This window comes from Vombatus ursinus, unplaced genomic scaffold (assembly GCF_900497805.2).
Source record: "Vombatus ursinus unplaced genomic scaffold, bare-nosed wombat genome assembly UNPS02000582.1, whole genome shotgun sequence".
Taxonomy (NCBI): Eukaryota; Metazoa; Chordata; class Mammalia; order Diprotodontia; family Vombatidae; genus Vombatus; species Vombatus ursinus.
This window is the reverse complement of record NW_020940360.1, coordinates 9,204,037-9,228,021: the sequence shown is the minus strand read 5'-3', so window position 1 is coordinate 9,228,021 and position 23,985 is coordinate 9,204,037. Positions and strand designations below refer to the sequence as shown.

At 35.3% G+C, this 23,985-nt stretch overlaps 1 pseudogene; it reads left to right on the top strand.

Moving 5' to 3' along the window:
• The first annotated feature begins 6,832 nt into the window (after positions 1–6,832).
• LOC114037410 overlaps positions 6,833–23,985 on the top strand; it is a 72,409-nt pseudogene continuing 55,256 nt past the window's right edge.

Below are 23,985 nucleotides of genomic sequence, written 5' to 3'. Positions count from 1 at the left end.
ACCTAAGAAATACTTTCTCATTCATCATGGTTTGAGTCTGAGCAGAGGAAATGCAGGTTTGGGAACTTAACATGATGCAAAATTTCTGAGTTTGGTAGTCCAACAATGGGATGGAACTAGAGAACCTCAGACAGTTCCTGAGTCATTAAGAACTGGGAGTCCTGAATCTACTAGAATATAATCTCCTTGAGGGAAGGGACTGTTTCACATTTATTTGTGTCCCCAGTGTTTAGCACAGTTCCTAGCACATAGTAAGCACATAATAAATTCTTGCTGATTGATTGGAGCTAGTCAATACCTTAACAAGGTAGTGGATTCTACTCCCCAGGTTATGAAAGTGCACATTACTAAGCAAACAGCCCTTTCTGTCATCTAAGACTGCTACCTTTTTTGCTCTCCTCTTAGCGTACCTGAGCTTCCAAGCAGCACATTTTGGTGCTGGCAAGGCTAAATGAAGGGACACTCAAATTCTCAGATCTTACTTGTTCTAAGAGCTCTTGGCTATAGTGAGACCATTAGAGCAGCATGCAGTGTCTCATTTTGTAATTCATTGAGGTTGAGAAGCTATTGCTTTGGCTTTTGGGAGTGCAATTTTAATAGAAACCACATCACTAAGTGCAAGAGAGGTTATTAGATGCCCTTCTATACATGAGCATGTGGTGTGCACTGCAAACTCAACAGGAAAGATCAGTCCATTCAAGTCCTAGTCATAGTGTCTGAGAGGATCTAGTAAAAAGACAGTGACGCAAAAAAAAAGTTAATTGTATATTTTACAAATCTCCTTAGCTGGAATCTAGATCTCTTGTCCTAGGTTTCAACCATCAATTTCTAGTCTATGTTCCAGAATGACTCCTCCAGTAATATTTTGTCAAGGCCACTATAAAGAGAGAGATAGAATGGAGAGCAGCAGCAAGCCATGTGAGCCAAAGAATAGCTGGGGGGCACAAGTTTGCTCCAGATTGGTCTGCCAGCTTGGTCCAAGGCTGGAGTTCATGGCAGTATTATATTTCTGAAATCTCTTTCTTCTTTTTCCTGTACCTTCATCATTCTCCCAATACTCAACCCTTATCCTTCTAATTGCTCAACTGAAAGTTCAGAGAATACCATTCAAGATTTCTCACATACCCACCCACCCCCAAACACATACTTTATTTAATCAAAATAACTGCACTTGTACAGCACTTTAAGGTTAAAATGTAACTTATTTACATAATTTCACTTACAATAGCTCTATAAGGGTAGGCAGTATAAGTTTTATTTATACCTGACTTATAAAAGGAAAATCTAAGGGTGAGAAAGATAATCCAAGTTGGCCAGAGTGACACAGCTATTAAAGGTATTTAGTAAAGATGTGAACACAAGCCTTCCTCATTTCAAGTCCAGTACTCTAGCCATTATGTCATTATGCAACTTGTAACTTCATGTATTGGCCCATGGCCCTGGCTCAGACTTCTCCTTCTTCCCTTACTAGTAGGGTATATAGTCTCTACTTGGAGGGGGTGCAGAGATAGGGAGGTGAAGAAAGTACCCATTTACCCATTTCAAGTCAGACTATGAATGGGAATCTTATACTCACCCTGACTTGCTACATTGCAATAATATCTAGTAACATGATCTTAGCACAATGGAATCACCTCCCCACAGGAACAGATAAAATATTAGCTATATTGCAGTACTTTTTTCTTGGTATAGAATCAATGAAATAAATTAATAATGCCCAATAAAATATCTATTATTTGGTTGCCCACATAGTCTCTCCTACACCTAGACTTTACCCCCACAATTAAAGGCATGTCAAATGGGGTTATAGCATGACTCCAAATCATGTGTGGTCAACCAGTCACACCATGGGAAAATGAGTCACATTCCACCTTCCCTGAGTTAGCAATCACAGGGCTTGTCTCCAATACATTCGTACCTTCACCTAATTTATTATAACTCAAAGCTGCCCTACTGTACTCTCCCCAGTCATTGTACAAGTTCTTGAACTTGCCCCCTTTTGAGCTGGACATGAATCAATCAGGAGATTTGTATTATAACCTAACAAATAGGTCCCCAGAACAACAGTGGTCCAAATGTCATCAGGAGAATCTCTCTTCCTGACTGTATACCCCCTCCCAACATATCTAATAGGGAAAAATGCTGCTGGGGTGTCCAATCAAAAAAGTTTAAGGCCACTAACTTCAGTAGTTTCCAATAATTACATAACAGAATGTCTTTAGGACCTAGTAATGTTTGGTACAGAGTTGGCACTTAAACATGTTTGTTGATTAATTGATTGTTTATTGATATTAGGTCACCCTAAACCTAGAAGTTCTAAGAAATGCACAAATTGATTCAGGTATCTCCCACAGCACCCCTTCTTGTAAGCAGGCAAAGGAATATAGACAACATACTACAGTGTGTAACTCATGTTCAAACTCATGAATACAATAAAGTCAGTCTTTAGATAAAGGATCAAGAATTCAAGACATAAGATCTTGACTCTTCCATGGCACAGAGCATGAACATTGGATCTGTTGCATTTCTTTTATGTGTCCAGATATTGGAATGGACCTTTGCCTGTTTCTCATTATGACTAACTCATTGATCATGGACCAGGAGCTATGGACTCAAAAGCAGGACCTAGCAAGAAGAATTCTATTACCAATATTCTAACCTCATCATATCTCTAACTGTAAACCCTGCATGTCTCATTCCTGTGGCTGAGGGAAAGTCATATATCTTCTGTTCCTTTAAATCCATTCACCTTAACTATGGGACCTCTTTCCTATCTGCTGCATCTTGTCACTTTCTTACACTCTTCCAATGTCTCTCCCCACAGAAGGGAAGAGCTTCATAACTTCACACAGAAAAGGAGGAACAGACAGATTAGAGTGGTGCTACATTATCATTATACTATGGGCTTCTACTTAATACAGCAATATGCAAGACTTCATCTCTAAAAATATCATGAAAAACATCCCACAAAATACTTCAAGGGGCAGGAGAGGAGCCAACAATCAAAAAACTGTAGGCAAATACAACTAAGCACCTCCATTCAGTTTAAGACTATACAAGAAGACAGCAAGAAGCTTGTATGGTCTCTGAATAAGGACACACTAAAAGAGCCGAAAGGGAATATAAGTTCTAATAAATCAGTCCTGAAGCCAAGTTCTTGGCCCTACACTTGCCAGAGACACAGAGAGGATGGAGTAATAACAGGTTGCTACCCAGGAAGAAGGAACCAAGTGGTACAGTCACATCTTAGGACTTGGAAGGCCTGATGCCAGCTTTCCTTTTGGAGCCACAATGTGAGACCGCCAGCTCACAGTGGCTGCCTTTTTAGAATGGGAGTCTGCACAGTGCCTGGGAAATATGCACCGGGGAGTCCTCCAGAGGGATGAAACCAATATGATCTCCTATATTAGGTTGGAGCTCATCAGGTCTGCAGCAAGAACATGCCAACATCCAATTGCTTATAAAACAAGAAGATGGAAATAGAGGTAGAGGTAAAGCCAGAACTCATGCTGCACCACCAGGACATAGTCAGAAGCCAGAAATTGTGACAGAATGTGGCATCTGGTCCCAGTCACCCCACCAGAATTGTAACAGAGCAGTAGCAACAGCATCAAAACTGCAGATGGTACAGGGGAGGAAAGGACAGGGATTGCCCATCCTATCCAGGAGTGAGGGAGAGTACAAAGCCTGGTCCTGATGTAATGTTCCAATCCAAGAACCAAGACTGAAAATATGAATGAACAAAATGTAACTGTGAACATGTAGCTTATGTAGGCTTTGCACTATCCCAACCCCACTCACACTGATAAATTGGATACCCAGACCTCTGGTGGCTGCATACCCTCAGGACTCTGGGAGTAACCCAAAGGGGATATGGAGTAGGGGTCTTCTCTCTATAGAGCAATAGTTCATTAACCTCCACTGGTATGTTTCCCTCCATGACTAGATTATCAATTATATCAGTCAGCCAGAATTAACTGGTTTTTACAAACAGATATTTACTAAGTTGGTGTAATAAAAACAGTTGGTACAAAATATTTTTCCCAAAAATCTGTGAAATACTCTCTCCTTAGTATATACTAAGACCAGTGGAAAGTGTTTTCAAACCTTAGCACTCTGATGGGAAAGGCATGCTGGAAATCCTTTTGCTATAGTCCTAAAGGAGTTCCCTTTAAGTATGGCATAGCTTTTCTGCTGGGCTCTTTGTGGAGCCTTGAATCTGTGTCCAGTCTATTCTTGGCTACTGATGCAAGACTTCCAAGCTACTCCAAAGATCTTGCTAGGACATGCCAAAAAAAATTGGAAATCCAAAGTGCTCTGGACCCTTTAAAGATTTCAAAATCATCCTCTGTTTAGATTGAAACTGAGGCATTTTTCTCCTTTTTGGGCACTTAATTCTCAGGGGAGACTTTCTTTACTCTAACACCAGTCTCTCAGGTTTCGAGGTAGCTCATTAGATTTACATAAGACCCACAGGGTATCACAAAGTCCTTCACCTAATCAATGCAGATTTTGCATCAAATTTAGTTGAACTGTCTTGATTGATTCAAAGAGATGTTCAGTTTGTTCACAACTAATTCTAATTGATTGGTACACATCAAGAAATGTCCTTACCTTACTAGTAATTGCTTTTAATTAGAGCAGGGTAATCAATGGACCCTCATCCTCTACAAATACAATGAAGAAATACTATAGATTAAGAGAAATCTAAGAGATAGACCATAATAACACCACAATAAGTACAAGTAGAACCTCTGGAAAAAAAATGAATGGCTGAAACACTAGAACTCTAAGAGTGAACAAAAGGAATAAAGTTAAGGATAAAATGAAATTAGAGCACTTGAGGGGGAAAAAGGAAAGAGAACAAGTAGCTTAGAACAGAAGGTAGAAAACTTTATCCAAGCAGTTTACCACCTGAAGAATAGAATGGAGCAAAATAAACTCAATGATCCAATAGAAATAGAGAAAAAAAATTAGAACAAAGTCAAATATTTTAAAAACAGGAAAACAGGTCAAGGAGAGATAACTTAAGAGTTATTAAACTCTCTTAAAGTCATGACAAAACAGAAACTTAGCTATCATATTTCAATTAAATCATTACAGAAAATCTCCCCATTTCTATTAAAAAGACTTTATCAGTTGTTTTTCGAAAGGAAACCTAAAATGAAATGACTCAAAAATGGCATAACCAAATCCAAATTTCCTAGGTCAAAGAAATAATATAGCAAACAGCCAGAAGGAAAAAAAAATTAGGTACCAAGGAACCACAGACAAGATTATGCAAGACTATGCTACAACTACTTCAAATGAGAGGAATTTTAGAATATGATATTCCAAACACCTTTGGGGAGGGGGAAAACTTACAACCAATGATAACCTATCATGTGAAACTGAGCATCATATTAGCATTAAAATGGATCTTTGATGAAATAGAGGACTTTCACATATTTCCCACTGGGAACTATCAGTGCTGTGTAGAATGTTTCAATACAAATTCACATTTCAGAACTGGAAGGGACTAATTTATATACATATATATGTATACGTATAATTTTATAATCCTTTAATAAAAGGATTTGTTCTGTGAAATTTGGATTCAGTCAAAGGGCAGCACTTGAGGACCTAGAGGGCCACATGTGATCTCAAGGCTGCAGGTTCCCCACCCCTGGCTAAATTATAGTAATTACTTACTCATATTTGTTGAATTTAAATTATTTGTGAACTATACTCATAACCAATTTGCATTGATAACAGTGTAATGTTTTTTAACCATTTGGTTTTAAAATAATAGAACAGGAGCTCAAATTCCAGCTATTATCTCTAGCTATGTACCTGAGGCAATTCACCTAAATTTTCTGAGCCTCAGTTTCCTGGGGAGCATTGATGGACTGAGCATTGTATTAGATTATATCTAAGTTCCCTTCTAGTTGACTTAGATTTTTTCTAGTAGGTATGCTATCAGTCCATCAATATGATTCATTTTTATTATCTTGACCTTGTGTCATCTCCATTTTGATTTGTTGAAACTATAACTACAATTCAAAAAATGTATCTTCATCAATGTATCTCAGTCAGGCCTGAATCAGGGCAACTTTCTACCAGACCAACTGGAAGGATATGGAAATGAAGAATCAGGTCAGTCATTACATTTGATAAGATGGTAGATATGAGGGGTTTGGGGTCCCATTCCTGACTGCCTAGCTTCTAGAAGTCCATACTTTATATCAAGACCTCAGAAGTTGATTCCATATCACTAGCTGTGTAGTCTTCAGAAAGTTGTTTTCTTTCTATGGGATTCAGTTTCCCCATTTGTAAAATGAGATGTTTGACTAGGTGACCTTTAAGGACTTTTAGAGATGTCAATCTATGTTCTAGCTATGATAATATAGGAAAGAAATTTGAGGGACTATTTTATTTAATAGGAAAAGAAAAGGAAAATTGTTTCTCTAACTCTACCCAGTTAAATAGAGGTATATTTAGGCTTAATCTAAGCGGAAGTTTCCTAATAGTTAGAACTGAACATGAGTAGAATTAGATGCTAGCCAATTATGCCTTATTAGAAGTCTTCCAGTATCCTGGGCTCTGCAGCAGGGTAAGCACAGCAGGGATGTGGTTGCTGTGATGTACCACCCATCAGCAGAGAAATTCATCCAGGTGCTTTCTGGGACACTTAAAGGTAACCACTGGATGAGGTAGAGGAGGAGAAGGAGGAGGAGGAGGAGGAGGAAGAAAAGATGGAGGTCTTGGTGACCTCCATTTAGAGACCATTTAGAGAAAACTTCACATCTTTCCCCTCCCATCTGATGAGATTGGTCAATGAACAGATTCGGCTATGTCTTATACTCCAGGAATTGAGGGCAACCCAGGTCAATTGTCTCAACATATCTCTCTAATATCCAGAAGATCATACAATATTCTAGGGAAATACAAAGGTCTTTGATTAATTTGGAACACCTCAAGACTCACCTGAATTGAGGCAACAACTCTAACAGAAGTAAGTGTGCAAAATGATGTAACAAAGAAACAGATAAGTACACAAAAGAGTTTGGATCTCTGCCCACAACCCCAAGTGAACAGCACCAAAGGAAAATACAGAAAGATCACCTATTTGCTGAATTCACAGCTTTACTAATAAACTTCCAGAAGTTCCAAAGACAAACTGCTGAAAAAGAGAAAGATTTTGTTGCCAGAGTAAGAGCCACTTACAGGGTCTCAGGTGGTTTTCTTGAAGATAGTTCTAAAGATGGGAATCTTGTCTCTTGGAAAAGACAAACCCAACCCCAAGCTCAGGTGCAGAATGAAGATATTGCAGAAGATGATCTCTGTCTTATTTAAGGAGAAAATTTTCCATTAGGCAACTTGAAGCTGATATTATGGATATAAATGAAATATTTAAGGATTTAGGAATGAGATGCATGAAAAAGGAAATGTGATAGATAGCATAGGAGCCAATGTAGAAAAAACTAAGGTACATATCCAGCAGGCAAACCAGCAGCTATCAAGGGCTGCAGATTATCAGTGCAAATCTCAAAAAACTCTGTGCATCATAATTTTTATTGTTGTTGTTTTATTGATTTGGTGATTCCTGGAGTCATCATTTGGGGATCTTTGGAAAAAAAATTAAAAGGAGGGAAATGTTGCATTATATCATCTAAATTATATATGTATGTATATATGTATGAATATTCCTCTAATTGTAGTTTTTATCATTGCATAATTGTTGAGTAAAAGATGGTTTCCATACTTTGTCATTTTTATTTGAGAAGTTTCTTTTGTTTTAAAAACAATATTTTCTAATATAGAAATGTTTCTAAATTTTTTCTGCTGTTGTCATATCCTTCAGTTTAGCAGCTACTGGATTTTTGTCCATATTCAAATTTACTATCAGCCCAATATTTAAGTTGTTGACTGTTAATTTTTGTTATTAAAAACTCTTGTGTTATGTGTACATCTCTATTGCTGTACATACTTGTACCTAACTTTCTATTGGCTCAAGGAAAATATCAGATTTTTATTTCAGTTGGGGCTAGTGGAGAAAATATTGCCAAGCAACATAAAAAATTGGTTAACAGATCTCTGTGGTGCTTAGTTCAAGATATAAGATGCTAACATACTCTTTCTTGGATAATTCATTCTTCTGATACCTGTATTTACCCATAAAAACAATACATAGACATGTTCTTAATTTGTCTCATAATTCTGATGTGTATTTATTAAGCATTTGTTATAGCAGGCCTGGTAAATACTTCTACAGTGAAGGGTGGTGGTGATTATGTAGGCTGTATTTAGTTCTTCTCTATTTCGAAAAGTACATAATCTTTGTAAATGTTTACTGTGCATTTGGAGAAAAAATTATGAAAATGTTATAGCTGATAATTTTTGGATTCCAGAGAGTTCAACTCATTGTTTGACTGACTACACTGAAAACAGCAACCCAAGTTTTTTGGTGAGTTCTTACTTGCCTTCTCTCATATCTGGCTGTGGAGTGACTATGTTCATGGATCACAATTGCCATCATTAACTAGCAGGCTAGCTAATTTTCTGAGTCCAATCCTTGACGACTTCTGGAGAGAGAAGTGCTTCAACATCTTGATAAAGGGTATATGCCAACAGAAGCTACTGGTTAGTCCTCATGAGCCACCAGAATCCCAACCCACCCCTGCCACCTTATGAGGTAAATGAGCTTCATCAAGGAAGATTTGGTACTGAGTAGAGCTGCCTCTTCAGTAGGTTAAAAAGAGAAAAAACTTCTGAATCTTTTATTCCTTCCTTCTGAGCATGTAGCTTGGGATTCTGATAGATTTCTCTTGGTTCTCTCATGGTAGGGAGGAAATTATGGTTGCTTGCTCCTGGCCTCAAGTGCATTTGCTGTCAATGTCAGCCTGAGACAGGACCTTAAGGTTCTATCTCTTCTGCCCTTGTTTAATGGTTTTCCTCTTTCTCATTTGTGCCATTTTTGTACCATCCTTCATTAGAATTGGGACTGAGTGTTTCACTAATGAACCCACTAGCAATTGTCTGAAATATTGTAAAGTGGATTCTTTCTATTCTGATCCTTTATTCCATAATGTTCTTGTGCAGCAGTTTAATAGTGAATGCACTGTTTACATGGCAAGCTATGAAACTTTAATTGGAAACAAATAAAGCAAACAAACTTAGTGAAATATAACTATGCAGTCAAAATAAAGATAATTTACATTGTAGAAGAAAAAGAAAGAGAAGAAGAAGGAGAAGAAGAAGGAGAAGGAGAAGAAGAAGAAGAAGAAGAAGAAGAAGAAGAAGAAGAAAAACTTCAAGTTTTGGGTAAGGGCTGAAGCAGCTGACATCTGTGGTACTTCTTACCTAGATTATTGCAACAGTCTCCTAATTGGTCTTCTCACCTCATGTCTTGCCCATTCTAGTCCATGCTCCACACAAGTGTCAAAGTAATTTCCCTTAATGCAGATCTGACCATTCAACTTCTCTATCAATCAACACCAGTGGCTTCCTATAGCTTTTTGGACAAAATACAAATGCCTCTGCAAAGCTTTTAGGGCCCTTTCCAATCTGGCCCCAACATATCTTTCTAACTTCTTTGGATATTAGTCCCTTTCATATACTCTGTGATACAGTCAATCAGTCAATCAGTACTCTATTCTGTTTCTCACTCACAATGACATTCATCTTCTATATCTGGGCTTTTGCTACTTCCTTATCTCTGCCTCACTGATTCTCTCTCTTCTTTAAGATGCAGCTCAAGCAGCACCTTTTGCATGAAGCTTTTTCTATCCCTCACAACAAAAAATGTCCTCCCTACCAACTATCTTGTATTGAACTACTTTGAAGATATTTTTATTTACCTTACATGTATGTTTTATATATTTATATATATATATATATGCATGTATGTAAATACAGATATAGAAACCATCCCAGTGTCTGCACATAGTATGCACTTAATAAAAACTTGATGATTAACTGATAAGTCCATGATTCTATTATTGCACTCTCTAGCATATTCACTTAACACACAAGAACTCTCTTGAACCAGTCATTGTAATAATGGATCAGGAACAGTAGATGAGGAAATTGCTTTTAGGGAATGTTTCCACAATCTTAAAAGAAGGGAGAATAAACAAAAGGAAGTTCTTATAATGGTCCTAGTTTGAAAGTAAGCATTCCAAACAGAATATATGTCAGCAGAAGTAGCAAGAAGAGAGGCTTAATACTGAGTGTCCTCTCTGAGATCAACTTTGTCCTTCCTTTCCCTTTGGGGTGCAACAGAACTTATCATTGATATCATGGCCTGGCATGGATCCATTAATGAGTATATAGACATATCACATCTAAGCTATTCATTGGTTCCATAGAAACACAAAGTTGATCTAAATAATGATGCAGGAGGGAAAATAGGTTCCCAAAGTCAAAGTTCAGAATATAATATCTTTAAATAAGAGTAGAAGAGAAAGGAAAAGATAATAGATAATAAATGAGAGGGGATGATTATGAATTGAGAAAAGAGAAGGGAGAGATAAACATATAAGAGAATGAGAATGAGAATTCCAGAATGGGAATTCTCCTCTCTCCTTTTATATAGAAGAAGAAGGCACCTTCTCTGGGACTATCTTTAAGGAAAATTTCTATTTGGCCAGACACATTCAAAGAGATGAAGTTTCTCAAGGAATCTGTAGGTAAGTCAGCTACCATTTATGACATTTAGCAGAACTTTATTATAATGTATTGATACCATTATTATGAAATTGCATTGATTGTGACATTATATGGGATATGCACATTAACCACATTTGTAGTATTTAAGAAGAGAACATTTTAAAATGCAAGTCAAGTGAACACAAATATAACATTGTGTTTTTACATTAACTAGCTGGATTCACCAAATATCTAAATGTGACCTTGGCATAATGAAAGCCCTGATGGGCTACACCTTAGCTGTGAGGGCTTGATCTGAAAAGAAGTTCCTGTTACCAGAAAGAATAGAAGGCAAATCTACAAATGTCTCACATATGCAGTTAGGGAAAAAAAATATGATGGCAATACTCAAGCTACCTATATATGATGCCAAATGAACAGATTAAAGTAGAAAACAATCTAGCCAAACTTTTCATTGTTTCTAAATGACAATTGGTTCCTATTGTTGTGAATAAACTCAAGGAATATAAAGACCTGAAGGAAACTTAGAGGTGATTTTAGTCCATTTTTACAATTTGTATATAAGGAAAGTGAAGACCAGGGAGGTTAAGAGCATAAAAGCAAGTCTTTCCCAATTAACCTCATTTTCTTTTGCAATAGAGTTGCTAGACAGATGGATCAGAGAAATGTCATGTACATGTTATATCTGGGATTAAGCAAAGAATTTGACAAAATCTTTTATGATATCCTTTGGACCAGAGGAAGAGACTAGATAAAAATATAATTAGGTGGATTTGTAGCTTGTTGAAAAACTATATGAAAAACAGGACAAGTAATAGATGAATGTCAATACATAGGTAAGTCTTTGGTGTAATGTTCCAAAGTCCTTTCTTTGACACTTTCCTTTTCAAGAATTTTATCACCAATTTGAATGAAAGCATAATAACAATTATGCTTATCGAATTTGTCAGTGATATAAATCTAGTCAGGATTTAATCTGGGAAATAGAAGAATTAAAATTATATTAATAATATGAAATGATGGACTAAAACAAAACAATGGAATTTGATAAGGATAAATTTGAAGTCCTGCATCTAGGTGTAAAAGATTAATTGAGCAAATGGGGTATGGAAAAGAAGTGGTTTGATGACAGGCCTTATGTAAAATACCTTTGGGCTTTGGTTTGACTGCAATCTCAATATGATTCAACAATATGATATAGCTACCAAAATACCTGATTCAATTATAGACTACATTCATGAAATTATAGTAGACATCTGGAGGAAATGTAACTGTTTCACTCTATTCTATTCTAGTCTGAATATTTTGAAAGTAACATGTTCAACTTTGGTACTATAATTTAAGTGGAGTATTTATTAGGCAAGAACGTTCTGAGGAAAGTGACGAGGACATAAACCATATTATATAAACCATATTACATGTCAAATGTTTGAAGGGATATTTAGCCCTAGAGAACTGAAGAATCAATGTCACCATTGTGATTTTTTCAAATATTTGAAGGGCTCTGATTTGAAAGAGAATTATTGTATTTATTTCTGGTGACTATAGAGAACAGAAGTAGGACAAGTGGGTAGAAGTGCTAAAGAAGCAAATTTTGACTCAACATAAAGGGAAGAGGAAGTAACAATTAGAAATCTCTTATAGTGGAATTAATTTTCCTGGGAAGTAATAAATGTGTTCAAGTGGAGATTGGATAAATACCTCTCAGAAATGTTATGGATTGGATTATTTCTTAGGGTGAAAGATTAGATCAAATGATTCTTAAGGCCACTTACATTTTTCTCCTTTTTAAAATATGTTGATATATATTCCACAAAAAAGAGAAAAAGAACAAATTGATGAATTGAGAATATAATTTTAAAAAAACTAGAAAAGCAACACATCAAAAAAACACAACCAGAAGCAAAATAAAAATCATGAAAATTGAAGAAAGTATTAACAAAATTGAAAGAAACATAGTGCAGAATCAAAAAATAAGAGTAAAAGCTGGTGTTTCAGAAAAAAATTAATAAAATATAAAAACTGCTGCTCTGATTAAAAGAGAGTGGAAAACCAAATTGTATCAAAAAATAAAAGGAGAATTCACAATACAAATAGAGGTTAGTATTAGAAATTATTTTGGTCAACTCTATAATAATAAAACTAGTGATATACAAAGTAGATGAACATTTACACAAATACAAAATACCATATTAACAAAATGGATTATTTAAATACTCAACACTGGAAAAATAAATTGAACAAGCCATAAAAAACTCATTCTAGCACCACATGTAGTTATAAAAGTATCCTACGAAACATTCAAAGAACAATGAATTTCAACACTCCATAAATTATTGACAAAAATGGGAAAAGAATTCTCTCCAACTATTTCTATGATGCAAATGTGGTCTTGTTACCTAAATCCTGGTGACATAAAGCAGAAAAACAAACTATAAATATCATTAACTACAACAGCAGCGTATTATGAAGTTTATACATTATCAGGTTGAATTTATACCAGAATGCATGTTAGCGTCAATGTAACTAAGCCTATAAACATAATAATATTAATAGCAACAGTATTTAAAATCCTGTGATTATATCAATAAATTCTGAAAAATGCAAAAACATCTATTAAAAAAACACTAAAAGGCATATAAATAAAAGGAACTATCCTTAACATGGTATATAGTATACTATAAATCTAAAAATCAAGAACCAACATTGTATGTAATTGATAAAGACTAGGGTCTTTTCTAATAAGATTGGAGATAATACAAGAATGTCCATTATCATACTATTATTTGATATACTTTTAGAGATGCTAGCACAGTAATACAAGAAAAAGAAATCAAAGGAATAAGCATAGGAAAAGAAGAAACAAAACTAAATCCCCCCTTTTTAAACAAATAATAATTTCTATCAAGCAAACTCAAAAGAATCAATTAAAAATAATAGGAACAATTAAAAATAATAGGAACAATTTAATTAACTAATTAGAATCAGCAAAGTTGCCATATGTAAAATAAATCCACATAAATCATTATTTTGGTGTACTACAATAGCCAGCAGAAAAAGATAGAAAGAGAAATTCCATTCAAAAAAGTACAAAATACATGAAATATTTGGAAATTGATCTGCAAAGGCAAACAGAGAAACTATCCGAATACAACTACAAAATATTGTATAGAAATAGAAACTGACCTAATTGGAGAAATATTAATTGCACATGGATAGGTAGGCCATAATAAAATATAATGAAAATGACAATGCTGCCTAACTTACTCTACTTATTCAATTCCCTAACAATTGAACTACCAAAGGATTATTTTGTAGAACTAGAAAAATAATAATGATGAAATTTACTTGGAAGACACAAGGTCAAAAATTTCAAGTGAAATAATTTTTAAAAGTAAGAAAGACAGAGGCCTTTTCAAATTATTTTGCAAAGCAGTAATCATCAGAATTGCTGTGCTTTTAAAAATAGAAATTCTTAATACTGTCAGATATTTGGTGTATTACACAGCTAATGGTGCAGTAGAATGTTGAAGTAAACAGTCCAGTGACTGATAAATTCAGAGACTCCACCCCCTAATGTAAGGACTCACCATTTGACAAAACTGTTGAGAAAACTGGAAAAGAGTATAGTAGAAATTACTTATAGGTGGACAGCTCATATTATGTACCAACAGAAGATCCAAATGTGTACATGACAGATACAAAAAGTGATGTAATCAAATTAGAGGAATAGGAAAGAAATTACCTTTTACAACTATTAAAAGGAGAAATGTTGATGAACAGAAAACAGATAGGAAGGAATACAAAAGATAAATTTTTATTTCAAAAAAGTAAAAAGATTTTATACAAATAAAACCAATGTAATTGTTAGAATGGAAATAGTTAGCTGAAAAATCTTTGCAGTAAGTTTCTCTAGTAAAGATATCATATCCAAGATATATAAAGAACTGATTCAAATTTATAGCAAGAGCTATTCCCCATTTGATAAATGATCAAAGGATATGTCAAAGTTAGGTCTCAAATTATGAAAATCGAACTAAGAACAAACATATGAAACAATAATTCAAATCACTAATAATTACAGAAATATAAATTAAAACACCACACCCAGAAGATTGGCATAGATGATAAAAAAAGGAAAATAACAAATGTTGGATGGAACTGTGGGAAGACAAGCACATTTTGTGATTGGGGGAACTATACTAGAAAACAATTTGTTCAAATCTGGCCTCAGACATTTACTAGCTTTGTGACTCTGGACAATGCACTTAACCTTATTTACCTCAGTTCCCTCGTCTTTAAAATGAGTTGAAGAATAAAATGACAAACAACTCTAGTATCTTTGCCAAGAAAGCACCAAATGGGGTTTTGAAGAGTTAGGCATGACTGAATGACTGATCAACAATAAAAGACAGGAGTTCACCTTTTCTGAGCAAGGGTGGTGCTTCCTGAGACTGAATCTCCTCCCAAGAAATTAATGTATGAGTTCCCATGAGCAGCAAACATCCCTGGTGGTTGTTCTGGTGGTGGGAACATATATCTAGATATAGATCATAGTAACCATAGAAATGATGAGGAATTATCATAAAGGGATGGGACAGTCAGTCTTCATGGCTCAGAATTCACCTTGAATTTCAATACATGTCAATGTTGCCTTAATGAAGTAAGATTTGTTGGAGTGAAGGCATACGCCAATAAATCAATAAATGAACACATATAGGGAAGGGAGGATATTACAAATCTACAAATGTACTAATATATAAGTGAGATGAAGGAACTAGTTTAAATTTGGCACTCCAGAAACCTTAGCATTTGTGAGTGACATAGACACTAAAGTAGCAATATGTAAAAGTAGAACTTATGAATAGGAGATTAGAATAATGTGATAGAATTTTTTAAAAATAGAGCAAATAAAAACTTCTTGCTAAAAGGTGCCAGGAAATATTATGACTTAAGAAGTTGGGGTTGGTAGGGAATAGATTTTGAGCATATGCTTACCTAGACAGGGAAAAGAACAGGTCAAAAAGTAGAGGATAGTTAAATAAACAAGCAAATGGTAAGGTGAATCAATAATTTAAAGAAAATTCAGGACCATGGAATAGGGCAAGTAAGTAAGAGTGGAGTTGAGGATGGGTGGGAGAACTATAGGTATAGAATACCATTAAATTTGTACAAGCAAAAATGCTACAAGTACAAAGTACTGACTTGAAAAAGAAAAAGAATAAAAATGGGCAAAAAAGAAATAACCAATCAAATAAAATGAAAGAGAATGTTAAAGGTAGTGCTTAGCACAGTACCTGGTAAATAGTAAGTGCTTAATAAATGCTTTATTTATCTGTCAGACAATTTATTGCATACAAGACATATGCCTAAAAAAAAAAGAAATATACAGAATGAAAATGAAAGGCAATGACAAAATTGGTTATGTTTTAGGTGGTTCCAAAAAGTGAGAATTGCAAATATACTATGAAACAAAGCAAAAATAAAATTTAACATCAAGATGTATAATTAGAAAAATGACATTACACCTAAAGTGATCATAATCAATGGCATAATACTATTATTAAATGTCTATGTACCAAATGGCATGTTATCTAAATTTATAAAGGAAAAGGTGACTAAATTTTGAAGAAATATAGATAACAGCTATAATTACAAGGGTTGCTAATGTTTCTCTGAGAGCTGGATGAATTTAACATAAAGATAAACAAAAAGAAAATATAGATTGAAAAAGACAGTAAAAAAGTTAGATTTGAAAAACAGGATATCTTTCTGTTTATTTGTCTGCCAGTTGGTAGGTATATTCCAGGCTTTTATTCTTAAACTTGCTTTTATGTCATCTTTTTCTTAAATTCCTACTGATTTATCTCTCAATTCACTCTTTTCTTTTAAACTGCCTCCCTTCCACTTTGTTGCCTACTTTCTTCTGTACAAACCCTCAAGACTGGCTATTTTTAGCTTCTTCATGATAAAGTCAGTTCAACAAGAAGTATTTATTAAACTTTAAATTCCTCAATGGTAGCCCTATAATGAATGAATTAAGAGAAGTGAGGAATATTGAAGTGGGTAGCAGATAACATCCTTAAATTTTTGAACAGTCATTAACAAGAAGTGACCTTTCCCTTCCACAAAATGCCCTTCTACGTGCTTAAATAAACATTCCTTCACTAAAAACTGTCACAGGTTATATGGAGAGTTCATATTGTTTACTCAGTAGTTATCTTCTTCAAATGGAAACCATAAAGGTAATAAATACACCTGTTACATGCACAGGCTATAGAATAACATCCACAGCTAAAAAAAAAAAGTAATTAGCAAGTTCATTGTAGTCACACTTTTTGTTATGAAGGGTAAGTATTTGTAAGTGATTTGTTGATTGCTAGTGCTGATATAAAAAAAAAAGATTTGGTTGATCCAGGCAACCTGATGGAAAATTAAACATGTAATTCAAACACATTTTCAGTTACTCATGGGTACCAACAACTTTAAGCAAAGCAGAATATTGTACTTTAAACAAAAGATTAGCCAGAGGGGTCTATATTTTCTTTGAAAAAGAAGGGGAGGGGCAGCTAGGTGGCACAGTGGATAGAGCACTGGCCCTAAAGTCTGGAGGACCTGAGTTCAAATCTGATCTCAGACCAAACACTTGACACTAGCTATGTAACCCTGGGCAAGTCACTTAACCCCAATTGCCTAAAAAAAAAAAAAGAAAAGAAAAAGAAGGGGAGAGGAGAAGTAAAAACAGGAGAAATGCCTGAACTGGCATGCTATGCATATGAGTTAAATTTTTTTTGCTATTGTTCAGTAGCAATCTCTGTTTACTAACATTCTGTACAACCGATGTTTTATTCTCAGTGTATGAACTCATATATTCACATTTATACACACAAACTCTCTCTCTCTCACACACACACACACACACACACTTACACACATACACACACATTTTCTCTCAGTCTATAACTCCAGGGTTAATTGGAGATTAAATTGTGAAAATAAGACTTCTATCCATGTTCTAATATGAAACAATATTATCACCTGCCAAATGCTAGACTCATCAGCAATTTTGAGAAAAGGAAAAAGACCCCAAACTGTGACCTCTGTGAACATCAACAAGGATATGCTTTCTCTGAGAAAGAATACTGACAACTTCAGAATTCCCTATGTTCTGGAAAAGAGACAAGGTTAGAGAGTTTGGAGTTCAAAGTGTCACCTACCACTCATCATCATTGATAAGTTTTTGTTGAGGCTATCCATGTGACTAGGCAATGAGAGGCTAGGATATCTACAACTCATCTCCCAATGTGTGATTGTGCAGCTGAACAAAAATGAAGAAACTTCATTGCCCAGGCCACATTTCATCGCAGCATCCATATCCAGATGCCAACACTGAAGTTTAAAGTCTATAAAAAGAAATATATTTTATGTGCTTTCTCTATAGAAACAAGCCTCCCCTACAGAACATTTAGGTATTTTTTGTTTCTAGAATATTCTATATTGTACAAAGAGATATTGGCTATGAGTTTCCTCAAATTGAATTGTTTATAAAGGGAGGGCTTACACCTAATGACTCTGCAATGAAACATAGTTCCAACTTGACTGACTTGTACATATGCCAAGCAATGAATTCATTTTAATACTAAAAGTGAAAGCCATGTCTGAAATGATAATATACTTCCATAAAATCCACTGTTCTTCTGAACTCTCCTTTTTTTGCTGAGCATGCCACACAGATTTACAGTCTTGGTTTTATTCTCAATTCCTCACTCTAGCTCTCACCCCATATATCCAATCAGTTGCCACATGTTGTCAATTCTATCTCCCCAGCATCTCCTAGATATGTCCTCTTCCAACCACTCACACATCCAGCACCTTTATTCAGGCTCTTGACATTTTATATTTATATTATTGAAATGGCCTCCTAATTGGTCTCCCTGCCTTAAGTCTCTCTCCACTCCAATCCATTCTCCAAATTGCTGCGAAGTTTATCAGTTGCCTAAACTAGAAGTCTGACTATGTTGCTGCCTTTCCCAATAAACTTCTGTGGTTCCCTTTGAAATCAACTAAATCTGATCTAACTTCAACAAGAACAGAATAGCTGTAATAACAAGCTGTAATAACAAAACCAATTATCTATCCTCCAAGCTAACATGTCTTCTATATGCAATTCAATTCTAATTCAACAAATATTCATTAATTAGCTACTATATATAAGGAATTATGCTAGCTGCTGGGGAGAAAAGACAAAGGTGAAACAATTCCTTTCCTTCAAGAAGTTTAAATTTTATTAGTTTAATATCATAATATAGACACAGTTTGGTATGCTCAGGGAGATGTGGATTCTAATCTCCCCTCAGTTGTTTACTACCTATATGCACCTGGATGAGTTATTTAACTCCTTTGGGCTTCAGTTTTCACATCTGTAAAATGAAAAGAATGTCTTCAATGACTTCTAGACTCTAAGTGTATGTTACTATATATAGGATGGTCAACAGAGCATGGAGGAAAGAGTGTTGGATTTAGAGCCAAATTGTAATCCAACCATGCCCTCTCATTCTATGTATTTCTGATATAGGTTCTATCAATCCTTCATCTGGGCTTTATGCCTTCTCTATGAAGGCCTTGCTATATACCAGTGGAGCAAATTGGTGAGATATCACTTATCCTTTGCCTTCACCTCACAATCTTCCCACTTCCTCTTCAGTCAAGGGATCCTTGCTTTTCTTTACTCCATAAACAGAAACCAACTTGAGCTAACACCTTCCTCAGGGAAGGGCTCTTGTGTACTTGCCTCTCCTGATCAAAGTTTGGGGTGACCTGTGGATCTGTACAGCAAGGGTCCCTGACCAAGCAGAGGCCTTGGGGACTGGGAGTAATTTTCTTACTCAGTTATACTCTTCAGAAACTTCCTAACCTCCAGAGGTTGACATAGACATATTGGTAATAAATAATATAGTTCAACATTAATTTTCCTCATCTGGTTTCCTTCAAGTCCCAACCAAAATCCCATCTGCAATAGGAAGCTTTTTCCAACGCCTATTAATTCTTCTCTCTTTTAGTTACCTCTATTTTATATCCTGTACATAACTTGTTTGTGTGTATGTGTTTGCTTATTGTCTCTTCCATTCACTTGTGAGTATCATGAGGTCAGGAACTATCTTTTTCCTCTTTTTGTATCCCTTGCTTTTAGCTCAGTACCTGCCATGAAGCAGGTACTCAATAAATGTTTATTAATTGATTGATGACATCGTTTGCAGATATTTTATGTAATTTTCCATTTGGTAATTTGGAAGCTAAGTGGCACAGTGAATAAAGCACTGGGCCTGAAATCAAGAAGACTCATCTTCCTGAGTTCAAATATGACCTCAGACACTTACTAGCTGTGTGACCCTGAGCAAGTCACTTAACCCTCTTTGCCTCAGTTTCCTTATCTATAAAATGAGCTGGAGAAGGAAACAGCAAGCCACGCCAGTATCTTTGCCAAGAAAACCCCACAAAGGGTCACCGAGAGTCAGACACGACTGAAACAACTCAACAATATAGTACACCCTATTTATGCATGCCATTTACTTCTCTGTTCTCTCTACATGGCTTTCACATTTATTTCTTCAGAAACAGTGGCATTTTGTGACTTGTAGTCATTAAAACCAAATTTTCTCTTAAGAAACAAAACCTAAGTTTTCATTGACTTTTTTTTTTTTGCCCTGGGATCTCAGAAACAGCCTAGAACTACCTGAACCTCACCTACTCAGCCCCTGCATTACATTTTAATTATGTTTAGTTTTGTTGTTCTTAATATCTTTCTGTTTCCAGCAGGGAACACACAGGTATTCCTTTTGAATCATATTTAACACCGATTAATTCCCATGGTGAGAAACCCAGAACTGTGAATCTTGTTAAAGAAATGGATCTCAAATGTCACAAAGATTAAGTTTGCAATCCTTTGCCAGGGAAGTAATTTTTGCCAGTTTTATTTAAACTGCTATTACTATATTTGAGCAAACTTAAAGGTTCATAAAAGAGGTAGCACAAAAACTTGAATAAAGGATTGAATAGGTATAATTCATTGAATACATATAAGGTTCTAAAACTTTTGTCCAAAGATAAAAAGGCAAAAGAGGATTTTTTGCCTGTAGAAAGTTATAGGCCAACAAAACTGGTCACATAAGGACAATTCAGGGAAACTATGTGGCTTAATTTAAATTTTAGAATTTCTAACCCCAAAATTAAAAACCGAAGAATACAAAATGGTGTGAATTATGTCCTACCAATGAAACTTAGGCCTTTTTATGTGCCCAGCCTTTTTTTAAAAAGCATCTGCTCATTAATGTCATGAAGAGAGCATTGGAATTGGAATCTGAAGGCTTAGATTTTAGCCCTGCTTCTACTATTCACATGCCATGTGACCATGGGCAAATCTTTTAATTTTCCTAACCCTTGATTTTCTCATCTAGAAAATGGTAAGGGGGCAGCTAGGTGGCGCAGTGGATAGAGCACAGGCCCTGAAGTCAGGAGGACCTGAGTTCAAATGCTACCTCAGACCAAACACTTGACATGTACTAGCTGTGTGACCTTGGGCAAGTCACTTAACCCCAATTGTCTCACTAAAAAAAAAAAAGAAAAGAAAAGAAAATGGTAAGAATATTACTTCTGTAATCTTCTTCACTGAATTGCTATTTGCAAAGTCCTTTGCAAAATATAAACTTGTATATAAATTAGAGTTTTATCATTCTTTTTTCATAGTCTACTCAGACAGCAAGAGCAAAGAATATTAGATGGATGGCCTTTATGTTGCATGGGTAGCCACACATAGTTAAAAGACATGGATAGATGAAGGTCCTTAGAATGTCAAAAGGATCATTATGGCAGATTTTTTTGGAGGATATGGATAATGCTTAAACAGGAAAATAAGGCACGGAAAAGTTATAATCTGCAACATTAGGGGATCAAAATGACACTAAAAGATATAAAGAAGGTGAACTTAAGTGGAAATATGACACAGTTTAGCCAGGAGTTTGTGGGCAAAAACTAAAAAAAAAATCAATGAGAAAAGATTTAGTGGGATTCTTAGTCATTTATACTCAGCCTGCTTATCAAATGACAAACATGGGAGCCAAGAGAAAGCCTAGTCAAGAATACAAAGTCCTTTGTAGAGTATTATGTGGCAAAATGGTGGAAATAATAAGCTACATTAACCCACAAAACAATAAAAAGCAGCGGAGGGAAACCATGTGTGACCCACATAAGTATGATTGTCCCAACAGCATTGATGGATGAACTTGAGAGGAGATTAACAAATGGAAAAAGGAACAGATGGTAATTGTTTCCAAAATAATCTAATGTCCTGATTGCTAACAGTGGAACCACCATATTTTAATTTTAATACTCTGTACCTAACATGAGGAAAAATAAACAGCACTAAAAAAGTATGAAGTTGGGAATAACATCTGGACCAAACTAAGTATACAAGGAAGACATCTATACTGGAGAAAAATGCAGTTTTGAAAGTTTTGAGGGACTATTTACAAGATATCTCAAACTGAAGAAGATATAAAATCATTATTAAAATCAAACATATTAGTACAAAAAAGGTCACAGAAAGACTTTGAGAACTAGTGACCCTTTCAGTAACTTTCTCATCTTTATAAAATCTCTATTAAGATATTATACAGACATATTGAGAGCATCCTCGATGAAAATGTGAGGAAACAGCTAGACTGTTGCAGATGGTTTTCCATAGCAGGTCACAGCTTCACAACCACACACTTGATTAAGCGAACAGAAAATGCCATGTTTTACTCTGCTTATATTTTGCTCATGGAAAAAAAATAGAATCAACAGAGGAAAGTTTGGTCTTAAATACTCCCCTCTTATGAAGTGTCTGTCATGCATATATTAAGATTATACAAAATCTTAATCGTATATAGAATGTAAAGTTCTTGTGCCCAGAACTGTTTCTCATTTGTCTTTATATGACTCATAAGTAGTGCTTAATACATTTTTATTGGGTTAAATTAGGTTGGATTATGTTAGATTCTTTGACAGACTCAATCACAGAGATAACTTGATTCTTTGAGTCTATTTCAAGTGAAGTATAAAGTAAAAATAAATGTGATCTTACCAGTGGTTATCATTATAATGGAGGATGTCTGGCATGGAGTCTAAATAGAAGAGAGAATCTATTGGTAGAAAGTTCTCCAGTTTTTCCTGTTTTTTCTTGCCATTATGCTACTTCTATCAACCCTAAGAATACTTAAGGACTTCCATGGTGAGATCCATGAACATTCAAAAAGGAATAGCATAACAATCCACACAAAAATACCCAAATGGATTTTTAAGTCCTCATTTCCCAGGAGACTAAGTATGCTGTAGTTGGCTAGGTAATTCATTAAACTAGTTACTCTGTACATTTATCCAGAACACATACTGCAGATGGACAATGAGCAGGTTTTTGAAGTTGAAATCAGAAAAAATAAGGGTTAGGAACAGTTGGGTAGCGCAGTGGGTAGAGTACTAGCCCTGGAGTCAGGAGGACCTGAGTTCAAATCCGACCTCAGACATATAACACTTACTAGCTGTGTTACTCTGGGAAAGCCATTTAACCCCAATTGCCTCACAAAAAAAGGAAAAAAAAATAAGTGTTCGTTGAAATTAAATGAATTGGCTCCAGAACTAAATAGGAGGAAGAGAGTGGGCTGGATAGTATTTGGAAAATTTTGCAGTGATTTAACAGAATGAAAACTATTCCCTGACATAAAAACCAATCTTTTAACCATCAACTACCAGTCTTCTCCCAGAGATTCTGTATGCCTCTTAATTAAACAACATGAAAAAAAAAATGAAGAATCAAAATTATAGGTAGGCCAAAGGGCAAAGGAAAAATGTGTAGTGGGCGTGAATATCACCCGAAGCATATTTAAAAAAAATTGGTTTATGTGTGGGAAATTGAGCAAGAGTAAATTTACCCAGTAAATGTATGATCTGAAAAAGGTGTGGGCTGATCATGCAGTAAACATAAGGGATAATAGATGGAGAATCTGAGAGGTTGGCCCATACCAAAAATATGTTAGAAACAAAACAAAACCCTAAAGGAAGATCTCCAGTTGACTACAATGCATTATAAGAAGCTATAGAGGTGAGTACAGTAGACAAAGCACCGGCCCTGGAATCAGGAAGACCCAAGTTGAATTCTGACCTGAGACACTTGACAATAACTGTGTGATCTTGGGCAAATCACTTAATCTCGATTGCCTTGCCTCCTCCCAAAAAGAAGAAGAAGATATATATGTGAATCACAAGTCATAAGTAAGTATGAATGGAATGAGATCAGTACCA